We start from the raw sequence: 12,563 nt of genomic DNA, 5'->3' as shown, positions 1-12,563 counted from the left end.
TTTTGGGGGTTCTGACTAATTTTCTAGCAAAAAAATGATGATTTTTACATGTAGGAGAGTGTGTCAGAATTGATCTGGGTGGCAAGGGGTTAATTACCATAAGTTAGTAATATACAAATAATTATTATATATTGTTTTTAAGGTCATTTACTAATATTGTTTTTAAGGTAATTTACTATATTTTCAAAATCTGTACTCAGGCAGGTGGCTTAATAGACAAATTGACAATCAAGAAAATGTGGCGCTTGCTGCATAAATATTATTAAAACTACGAATAAATAGCTAATCAAAGTGATACACTGTCAGGGCTGGGCTCAGCCCTTCCTTCTCTGAGCTGGCTGCTCAGCTGTCGGTTAATTGCCAGCTCCTTTCTCTCCACAGTGACTCAGCTGTTGATTATCTGCTCCTCAATCCTGCCTACTTAAAGCCGTCCAGCTCACTTCATCTCTGCCTTCGCCTTTGGTCACATCTCTGAAACTTTCTCCTGCGTTCCTGTTGAAGACTTGCTCAGCTGACGTCCCTTCTGGCTTCGGATTCTGCTTGCTGTACTACTATGTTGATTTCTGGCTCTCTGACATTGGCATTGGCTGACTTTCCGATCTGGTTATTGAACTCTGGCAATGTATTGACTACGCTTACTCTGTTTACCTTTTTGTTATTATTAAACAAGTGTGATTAACTGTACTTCTGTCTCGGTCTGATTCATGGTTTCTGACATACAACTAGTGCAAATACCGCAACGTGCAAAAAAATGCAAAATTTAAATAATCCAATGTGCAAAATAACAAATAGCAAATGTGCAATTAGCAATATCCAATGTGCAAATAACACTCAGTGAATTGAATGCGCAAAAAATAATATTCCAGAGAAGTATGCAATTCAATAGACTAATATAAAAAATCAGATAAAAAGATAGTCCGATTATTTTAGTGAATCCACAGCGTGCAAATACAGTTCATCCAAAATAAAGTGCAAAGTGCCAATATCCAAAAAAACTCCACCATCCACTGTGTACGACAATGTAAAAAATAAAACAATAAAAAATATATATACCAAAAAATGTGTCGCTAATTCATCCAAAAATGTACAATTCATTTGAAAAATATACAATTATATAGTCCCATATAGAGTGCAAAAAAAATGTAACCAGATATTTTTAGTGAATCTGCAGTGTGCAAATATAGTTCATCATAGATAAAGTGTAGAGTTCCAATATCCAGAAAATCTCCACCTTCTCTTCTGGATATTGGCACTCTACATTTTATCTATGATGAACTACAGTATATTTGCACACTGGGGATTCACAAAAATATCTGGTTACATTTTTTTTTGCACTCTATATGGGACTATATAATTGTATATTTTTCAAATGAATTGTACATTTTTGGATGAATTAGCAACACATTTTTTGGTATATATATATTTTTTATTGTTTTATTTTTTACATTGTCGTACACAGTGGATGGTGGAGTTTTTTTGGATATTGGCACTTTGCACTTTATTTGGGATGAACTGTATTTGCACGCTGTGGATTCACTAAAATAATTGGACTATCTTTTTATCTGATTTCTTATATTAGTCTGTTGAATTGCATACTTCTCTGGAATATTTTTTTTTTTTTTTTTTTTTTTTTTTTTAGTTTTAAAAAAGTTTATTGAAGATCAGTAGCATACAATTCAAGAAAAAGAATCCAAAACATAGAGGAAATTAACAGACTGTAGCCTGTAACAGTTATTGCCATTTCTATGCAGATAGCAAAGAACCTATAAACTGTAGATGTACAAGTATTGCCACAGTTTACTTTGAACAATAAAATATAAGTCACTCAACAATGACAACCAAATAGGGAGTCGAGACAGTCGGGAGGTGCCCCTCCCGGAAAGTGATCACAGAGAAATCTAAATTGTTACTTCCCGGTGTGATGACCTCTCTATCCCCCCTAGGTTCCTAAACGCCCCACCCCTATGGGCTCTTACTGTGGAGACGTCTGGGGAGCTCCCAGGGGATCGAAACCTAGGCCCCGACTCCCTAAACTGTAGGAATTGGGTATCCCTGAGGGGGAGATCACCTTCCCGACTGTCCAACCCCCGCATAGAGAAAAAAAAAGAAAAAAAATACTTCAGTAGTGTTCTTTGAGGAATGACTATTTGTCAGTTGGGGTACGGGCAGGATGCCCAGAAAGAGAGGAGAGGAAATGTGTGAAAAAGAAGGTGAAGTTAGAGAAGTAGAGATCAGAGGGGAGGGGAGAGGTTCCGTGACGTATTCTCCATACCAGGGAGGATTGGAATATCACAGAGCGTGGCCCATGGTTCCCAAGTAGCATTAAATCTCTCAATTTTATCGGTCAGTTTTGCTGCTATAAGCTCTTGTGCCATAATCCATGAGATTTTCCTTTTGCAAGCCTGAAAGGAGACCGAAGGCTTATTTCAGGCTTTTGCCAAGGTAATTTTAGCTCCCACCAGTATGAAGAGAGAAAGCACTTGTAAACGTTTAGTCAGATTAGGTATGTATTGATTAAGCAGTGCTATCGTGGGATTAGGGGCGATCGTTTCTCCTGTTAAGGAGCTAATGGTGCGGAAAATTTTCTTCCAAAAGGATCTGATGCGAGGGCAAGTCCACCATACATGAATCATAGAACCTTCTAGCTCGCATCCTCTAAAGCACAGCGGGGACGTTCCCGGGTATATTAATGCTAGTCTAGAAGGAACATAATACAACCTATTCATAACTTTTAAGCTGGCTTCAATTAATGATACGTTGCAAAAACCTTTCGATGAGTGTATCGAAACCCGAAACCAATCAGAGGCGTTACAGGCGCAGCCCGTGTCCTCCTCCCAGGCCCGAGCGTAGGATGGTTTATCCAAGTTCGTTTGAAGTGCTGCATAAATTAGGGAGATACCTCCCCTCTGGTCCATAGAGTCAGCGCACCATTGCTCATAAGGTGTTATAAAGGGAGGGTCCTTCCTGGTGGACCAGATAGTGTGTAAAAAGTGAGAAATTTGCATGAATCTGAACCTTTCCGAATGCGGCATACCTAGATTTTTCTTACATTGGGCCAGAGTAAGTGGGCCCTTTGAGGATAGGAAGTGCCCTATGCGGTAGAGGCCCTTGTCTGTCCACCAGTGGAACGCCTGTATATTAACTTTGGGTTATGAAAAAGGTGGGCCAATGGTTTCAGCTGGGAAATCAAGGAGTGATTTGAGTAAAGCTTGGTACATAAAGCTATCGAGTGGGATAGGGTGGGGGCCATTATAGCTGGCCTACTTCTGGTGTCTGACCACAAGAGGTAATCAATAGTGTTAAGAGGGATCGCTTTCCTTTCTATTGTAACCCAATCCGGTTTGTAGTTCCTGGAGTAAATTATTGATAGTTGTGCTAATTGAGCTGCCTGATAGTAACCCCACAAGTCTGGCATCCCAGTCCACCCTGTGATTTTAGGCGTACTAAAGTGCGAGAAGGACATCTGTAACCCTTGTTACCCCAAACAAAGCGAATTATTTCAGACTGAAAGTTACTGAGGAAGCGCTTCCGGATGGGAACTGGAAGAGAATGAAAAAGATATAAGAGGCGTGGAAGGAGCGTCATCTTAACCGCATGCACCCTACCTAGCCAGGACAGACCACATCTAGACCACTTAGCCAGCTCTGCTCTGCATTTATTAATCATAGGCGGATAATTAGCTTTAAAAAGATTATTTATGTCCGATGTTAGTTTAATCCCCAGGTAAGGAAGTGCAGCCGGTGCCCATGAAAAGTCAAAGTTCTTAGAGAGTTGTGTGAGTGAGTCATTGGGTACTGTTATATTTAAAGCCATGGATTTAGTCATATTGACCTCTAAACTGTAAATCGCTGTGAACTCCATCAACGTCTTATAAATCATAGGCGTAGAGATTAATGGGGAAGTAATATAAAGAAGGAGGTCATCGGCATAGAGCGCACACTTGTGTTCCAGGCCCCCACACATCAACCCCTTAATGTCGGGATTCGATCTAATTGCTATGGCCAGCGTTTCGATGGCCATAGCAAAAAGGAGGGGGGAGAGAGGGCATCCCTGTCTGGTACCCCTGCTGATATTAAAAGATGATGAGTATCTGCCCATCAATCACACTTGTGCCGAGGGGTTAGAGTAGAGTGAATTGATTAAGTTCAGAAAATGAGCACCAAAACCCCATCTCCGTAGAATACCAGACAGGTAAGCCCAGTCTACTGAGTCAAAGGCTTTGTTTAAGTCAATGGAAAGGAGAAAGCCTTTCTGAGGAGGTCCCACTGAGACTGCAGGAGTGAAATAATATCTATGGAATGGCGGATCTGATCTGGGCCCTGTCTCCCAGGGATAAATCCCACCTGATCCCCATGTATATATAAAGGGATGAAACTCCCTATTCTATTTGCCAGTATCTTAGTCATAATTTTGATGTCATTATTTATCAGCGAGATGGGACGGTAGTTGCCCACCTCGCTGGCGTCTTTGCCCGGTTTTGGTATAACCGATATGTACGCTGAGTTGAGGTCTGTATCGAGATGAGACCCCTCCCGAAGTGTATTGAAGAGTTTCGTCAGATGGGGGGCTAGACAAGCGCCAAACTTCTTATAGTAACCATTTGAGAAGCCGTCAGGACCTGGTGAGGAACCCACCTTTAGTGTTTTAATTGTGTCCAGAACTTCCTGGTTTGAGAAGGGAGCCTCCAGGAGGTCCCTGTGTTCAGGTGACAAAGTAGGTAGTGTAAGGGAGTCCAGGAAAGAATGCCGAGAACTTCGGGGGGAGGAGGATTTCGGTTTGTAAAGATCTGAGTAAAATTGATGAAAAGCCGCCATGATCTTTTTGGGATTCTGGGTCAAGTCCCCTGAGGGCAGCCTAATTTTCGGAAATGCCAAAGAGCGGGGTTTGGGGCTCAGTTTGACTGCCAGTTTAGACCCTATTTTGTCCTTTTGGGAATAAAGTTTAGCCCCCGTCCATCTAAGGTGCTTTTCTGCTGCTGTAGTCAGCTGTAGGTTTAGGAGGGTTCTGGCCTTATCCAAGTTTGCCAAGGATTCAGGCGTGGGGTTTTGTTTATGCGCCTTCGCAGCATTATGAAATTCCTCTGTCAGTCTAATTGTGTCTACTCTGTGTTCTGCTTTAAGTTTGGATGACATTTGTATCAGTTTCCCTCTAATTACGGACTTGTGGGCTGCCCAGACCGTTACTGGGGAAACCTCACAGGTCGCGTTAATTTGGAAGTATTCGTTGATGGCCTCTTCTAATAAGGAGCATTGCACCGGGTCACTCAGTAGGGATTCCTGCAAGCGCCAGCGAGGTGGGCCCCCAGCGCCCCCCGACCTCTTCATGAGTAGTGTCACCATCGAATGGTCGGATAAGGGGGTATCTACTATCCTAGATCTCCTGACCAGAGGGATTGATGCTGAATGTGTGAAAATGTGGTCTATCCTGGCGTAGGAATTATGCGGTGCCGAAAAGTGGGTGTAATCTTTGGTATGTGGGTTAGTTTCTCTCCAGATATCAATCAGTCCCGCCTCCTGAAGCAACCTCGCAATTTTGACGCTCTGTCTGGAGGGGCGTCTAGATGTTGGCTTATCCCCAGAAGACTTATCAATGGAAAAGTCAAATGCTGTGTTGGAGTCTCCGCCAACAATGATCATGCCTCGCAGGTGGGGTTTTAATTTGTGTAATAGTGATTCAAAAAAGGTTTTTTGTCCCTTATTAGGAGAGTAGTAGGAAACAAAAGTGTAGAGTTCTCTGTCTATATGGCCAGACACCAGAATATACCAGCCTTGAGGGTCAATTATTACCTCTGATTGTGAGATATTGATGTGTTTGGCAAAGCAGATAGCTACCCCTTTAGTTTTGTTATCTCCGGAAGCTAAGAAAAATTGTGGTAGGCGTTGGTGGAGAAAGGAAGGCATATATGTAGAAGGAAAATGGGTCTCCTGGATGAGTGAGACATCTGCATTCATGGAGTGGTACAATTGGAATAATTTCCTACGTTTTACGGGGGAATTGAGACCTGCGTATTATGAGATATGATGTTAAGAGAGGGGTAAGAGCCGTGTGCGTCAGCCATGAACCAGAGGAGGTGCTTCTATAATAAGAATCTTTGACTTACCCCTTTTGAGCAGAGAGATCAAATCAAGCAGCCAGATGAACCATTGGGCCAAAAAATCTGTACCTGCGGAGGGAGGACACGAACCCGCCCGGAACCTTGGAGTGCTCAGATGAGCAAGGAGAAGTGGAGAGAAGGGAGGAAGAAAAGAAGAGAGGAAGGAAGACAAAAATATTACATTAGTCTGAAATATATGCATGACAAACCAATATATTCCCTGATAACAGTAAACCTTGGGGTCCTCGACCCCCTTCTCACCCCTGGGTTGAAGTGAACTCGCCACCTCAACCCCCTAATCCTAAGAGGATCAGAAACCCCAGCTGTGGGGATCTGGATAGGAAACCAAGTGCACCTGCTGTGAACCTGGATTCCACTGGAGGCGTGCTGGGTCCACCACAGCCCCGACGCCTAGTAAAAAAAAAATTATAACTATAGGCCAATCTAAGGCCTATGCTGAGTAATACCCTGAATGACCCAAACAAAAAGGGATTACAACTGAAAACCTTTTGAATCACGTGTGTGAAAAAACGTGCCCGTCCGGCACCCCGTTCCCCAGTCAATAAGGCTGGGAACTTAGGTGATCCAACACACGTCAAGCTAGATGAGATCCTGGGCTCTGAATGTAAAGCCGAAGGGGACTGGATCCCATGAGACTCACCCCTCATGCCGCCCGCAATGTGACCATCGCCAGCCGCACGAGAGGGTAGCCGGGAGACACAAAAATGCTGACAATCAGAGGTTATAAAAAATAGAAATAAATATAAAACAACTTAGAACTCTCGTAACCTGTTTAGGAGTCCCACCATGTGTGAGATTTCGAATCCTACCCTTAAGGGTCTAGGTGAGATTGAAAATCACAAATGTATAAACTAAAATACCAAAAATGAAAGAAATCTAAAGGAGACTGTAGAAGTGTACTACCCCCACCCCTTCCCCACGTCAGTGTCCGACACCACCGGGTGTAGGTAACTTCCAGTCCGATGTGAACGTGGACTAAATCCCCCTCCTAGACATAGCTGAAAGAGATTAGTTCAAAAGTGGGCCAGCTAGTGAGGGGTGATACACGGAAGTCCTAAGAGAAATCTGTGTACGGACAGAGGGGAGGACCGGAAAGTCTCCAGTCAGTACCAAAGGTCCTGGTCATAACCGGAGAGTCATGTCGGAACATTTTCTTTGGATCGCTTGTGGCTTGATTGGAGCCAGGTGGGTTGCAGCGGGCTAGCTGGTGGAGGCCTTTTAGAGGATGATGTGGATCCCCTGGCTGACTTCGTGCTAAGGGGTTCCTGCACAATTAGGCCCAGGTGCAAAAACAAGCGTTCTCATTCGGCAAATGATGAGAAGGCATAGTTCTTATTTCTGTAGGAGAAATTCAAACGGAGAGGGAAGGACCATCTATATGTAATTTCTTTTTCCATCAAAATCTGCTGGAGCGGTTTAAGTGCACGTCTCTTCTGTACCGTGTATGGTGATAAATCTGCAAACACCTGAATTTTATGGCCCAGTAGCATTAGATTTTCAGATAACCTGGACTTTTTCATGACCTCCTCCTTCACCGAATAAAAATGTGGTTTCACAATGATATCCCGAGGGAGACCATCTGAGCGGGGAGGTTGTAGGGCTCTGTGTGCTCTATCCAATTCCAAATGGTGTTCAGGAATGCCTGGGATGAGACCCTGAATCAGGGATTTTACAGCAGCATGTACATCCTTTTCAGACTCCGGGAGCCCCCTGAGTCTAAAGTTATAACGCCTAGACCTGTTCTCGAGGTCATCGATCTTTGCAAATGCCGCTTCTAGCTGGTCCTGAACATCCTGAATTCTGGCTGAGTTCTGGTTAATCTTCGCAACTGATTGATCTGCTTTCCTTTCTATAGTGTCCATTCTCAATCCTATTTGCTGCAGGTCAGCATGGATGGACGATGTAATTTGGGCTGCGTTTGCTGCTAAGCTTTTAGAAAGCAAAAAGGAGAAAGCTGTCATCATGGAGGGGAAATCATTTGGAGAGGGGGTGGCAGCCGTTTCCTCACTCACTGACAGGAGCATGCCTGTGTGTGGATCAAGCATGGGTGTGGAGGCCGTCATTCAGTCTATTTAACAGGGACTCTGTTGAAGCAGGGGAAGCAGCCCATTCCCCGGGTGGAGAGGAGATACCTGGGGATTGTGGAGGTGGCAAGTCCTGATCCGCAATGGATACCTCAGGTTCCTCCGTGCTGTGTAGGCCTCGCGCCGCCATCTTGGCATAGCTGAGGGGAATGGCCGCCGCCGTCATCTGATCGCTCAGGTTCCTCCTCGCTGCGGACATCGGATGGTTCCCTAGTGTCTCCCCCACCCGTTCCACCCGGTGACAGGCTCGCAGGTTCGTTCAGCGGGCTCCGGCGGCTATCAAAAGGCTGTGGTGGAGCGGAGCTCTAGGAGGCAGCGGCCATCTTGTGAGCTACCGCCCATGCGCCTGGAATATTATTTTTTGCACATTCAATTCACTGAGTGTTATTTGCACATTGGATATTGCTAATTGCACATTTGCTATTTGTTATTTTGCACATTGGATTATTTAAATTTTGCATTTTTTTGCACATTGCGGTATTTGCACTAGCTGTATCACTTTGATTAGCTATTTATTCATAATTTTATTAATATTTATGCAACAAGCGCCACATTTTCTTGATTATCATTTACTATTAGTGTGAGAACACCTTTCATGTTTGCAGCTGCTCACCTTTGATTCCCTATTGGTTTGCGCATTAGTACTCCCTGTTTACATATATTAATGGACAAATTACTGAAGTTTGAAGATATAACTTCCAACCAGTAATTTCACAGTAAATAGAAAAATAATAAATTATTATGTTATAACATATAGCATATAAATATATAATTTAGCTTGAATATAACAGTACCTTTTCAACAGAATCAGTTTCTCCCTCTTAAAGTGGTTGTACACCTTGTACATATGAGATCTGAGGTCTTTTTGACCCCAGATCTCATATTTAATAGGCCCTGTCATGCTTTTTTTTCTATTACAAGGGATGTTTACATTTCTTGTAATAGGAATAAAAGTGACAATTTTATTTTATTTTTTTAAAACAGTGTAAAAATAAAAGGTAAAATAAACGCACCCCATCCCGACGAGCTCGCGACCAGAAGCAAATGCATATGTGAGTAGCACCCGAATATGAAAACGGTGTTCAAACCACACATGAGGTATTGTCGCGATCAGTAGAGCAAGAGCAATAATTCTAGCCCTAGACCTCCTCTGTAACTCAAAACATGCAACCTATAGAATTTTTTAAACGTCGCCTATGGAGATTTTTAGGGGTAAAAGTTTGTCGCCATTCCACGAGCGGGTACAGTTTTGAAGCATGACATGTTGGGTAAAATTGGGCTAACTTTACTGTTGTCTTATTTTTTAATTCAAAAAAGTGTATTTTTTCAAAAAAAAGTGCGCTTGTAAGACCGCTGTGCAAATACGGGGTGACAGAAAGTATTGCAACAATTGCCATTTTATTCTCTAGGGTGTTAGAAAAAAAAAGGTATACATTTTGGGGGTTCTAAGTAATTTTCTAGCAAAAAAAAATGTTTTTAACTTGTAAACAACAAATCTCAGAAAGAGGCTTGGTCCTTAAGTGGTTAAATGGATCACAGTCAGTGGGCATAGAGAGGGGTATAATTCCTGCCACAGCTGGGAAGCAAAGCATTGCACCCATGGCATGTATACACTCCTGACCACTCCCCCTGCAGCTAAAAGGGGTAGCAGTTGAGGGGCGGTAAAATCGCAGCTCAACTGCAAGATTTTACCACTCCCAAATTCACATGTGAATGAGCCCTAATGTCGGGGAAGTGCTGGCCATAGTACAAATGAAACGCTGAGGCGCATACAGATGCGCAGGCGCAGGCCTCAGGTTGGACACTGTGGTGTGCACAGTTGTGCGCTAATACTGGCTCTAAATAGACTATTTAAGTCAGTACAGTTGTACTAGTCAGTGCTCTCTGATCTAAAGTGTTCCCTGGGTTCTGTGCCAGTTCATATGTTTACTTCTGTGATTGACCCAGCTTGTCTTGACCACGCTTGAACAATACTTGCCCTGACCTCAGCTTGCCTCTGGACCCTGCTCACCTGCCTGCTTTTATTACACTGAATTTGGCCTGTACCTTGACCATTCTCCTGCCTGCTGTCCATGCCTGATCTGACCATCTGTTATTGACCCGGCTCGTCTGACCACACATTCTGTCTTATCCTGTCTGCTCAGCATCTCTTGACTGGCATGCTACTTACATGGTAGCAATCAGTCATCTGCCAGCTAAGTTCCTGCCAGTCTGCTTCCACTAGCGGTCCATCATCTGCAAGCCAAGCAACTGCCAGTCTGCTGTCTGCCAGCTTAGAGTCTGCTGAACCTGCTGTCATCTGCTGTCCTAGCAATCTTGATCCATCCCTGATGATGCACCAGCCACTTACCTACTCAGTCTGCTGGACATCTGACAGGCATTTGTGCTTCACTGCTCACTTGTAACCTCTGTCTCACTACCAGTGGTCCCTGAGTCGGAGCTGAAAGAGAGGCCTCCCTCTTCACATCAGGCTCTACAACCATATATTTGACATCTAATATTGCAGCCAGTTATAATTGGTGTCCCTGATTGTCACCTATACTAGCCCTGGACTGTTTATTGACCATGTTTCTGCCTGTTGCCTGGACCGATCCTTTCCCTGTTTACTGACAATGAGGTTGATTTACTAAAGACAAATAGGCTGTCCATTTTGCAAGGGCAGTTGCTCCAAAGCTTAGTAAATGAGGTAGAGTTTCACTTTGCAAAGAATACCCAACCAGGTACAAGGAAAATAAAAAAAACAAAATTTTTGCTTGTACACGATTGGATGATGGAAGTCAGCAAAGCTTCTGCTCATTTACTAAGCTTTGGGGCAAAGTGCACAGTCAATTTGCCTTTAATAAATCAACCCCAATGTCTCTGCCTGCCCCTGAACTGACCCATTTACACATCCTGCTGACTTCGTTCCTGCAAGACACTAGTCCCAGCCACATCCTGAGGACAACTGCTCTCCTGGAACCAAAGGAACTCTTTTGTCCTTCCGTCCTTCCTTTAGCCTCCTCTGCTTCCTGGCCAGTGAACATGGCAGCTATGTACCAGTAGGCAAGGCTTTCTTGGCTTATAGGAATAGGGACTGCTATAGGTGACGCTACAGTAAGCTATATTTTCTGACCACTTGTACAGAGGGGACCATTACAGTACATTGGTTTTGGTTTATTTGTGTGATACACAAGATGCAATGTCCAGTATATAATCAGTCCAAAAAGTGAAAAAGTCTCACATATGTGGTATAGCCACACTTGGGAGGGGTAACAGAATGTGTTTTGGGGTGTAATTCTAAGAATGCCCATGCTGTGTGTGAGAAATAGCCTATTAAATTTACAACTTTCGTGTAAAAAAAATAATTTTCATTTTCATTCTGCATTTTCCAAAATTTATGGAAAAAACTAAGTCTTCAAAAGACTCACCATGCCTCTCAGAAACGACATTGGAATGTTTATTCCAAAATGTAGTAATTTTGTGGGTGTTTTCACTGTCCTGGTGCTCCAGGGCCTCCAAAATTGCGATAGGTAGTTAGGAAATTAGATGCATAATGTACATCCCTAAAATGCCTGAAAGTGCTCCCTGGATTAAAAACGTCTCACACATGTGGTATTACCATATCAGAAGTAGTAGCAGAATGTGTTTTGGGGTGCTAATTCTAAATATACCTATGTTGTGTGTTGTTATCTTATTATCTTATTAATTGATAACTTTAAAAAAAATAAAATAAATTTCTTTCCTGCATTTTCCAAAAACCTGTGGCAAAAAGTGATACATTGAAAAGATTCACTATGCCTTCCAGAAAATACCTTGGAGTGTTTCTACTATCCTGGTGCTCCATGGCCTCCAAAAATTGAGTAATTTATGCTCGTTGAAAGCCTGAAGGTGCTGCTTGGATTTGGCCCCTCTCTGCATCAACACTGTGAAAAAATCTCACATGTGGTATCCCATACTCAGAAGGCATAGCAGAATGTGTTTTGGTTTTTAATTATAAGTATGTCTATGCTGTGTGTGAGAAACAACTTGTTAAATATACAATTGTGTGAAAAAAAAGTATTTATTTACAGTTATTTAACTTCTTAACTTCAAAAAAAATTGTGACAAAGAAATACAACTTAAAAACTCACCATCCCTCTTACTAAATACCTTGAATTATCTACTCTCCAAAAAGGGGTCATTTGGGGGGTATTTGCACTGTGCAGGCATTTTAGGGCCTCGAGAAATTAGATAGGCAGTCAGTATAAGCAGACTAAATATACTCTGATTTGGGTTAATTTTACCACAAAAATGTAGCAGAGTACAATTTGGGCCACATTTATGAAGAAAGATTATTTATTTACAACATTTTATAACAGAAACAAAGAAAACGTGTTTCTTTTAAA

Source organism: Aquarana catesbeiana, linkage group LG01 (assembly GCF_042186555.1).
Source record: "Aquarana catesbeiana isolate 2022-GZ linkage group LG01, ASM4218655v1, whole genome shotgun sequence".
Lineage (NCBI taxonomy): Eukaryota > Metazoa > Chordata > Amphibia > Anura > Ranidae > Aquarana > Aquarana catesbeiana.
The sequence above is the reverse complement of the archived record's forward strand: the minus strand, read 5'-3'. Positions refer to the sequence as shown.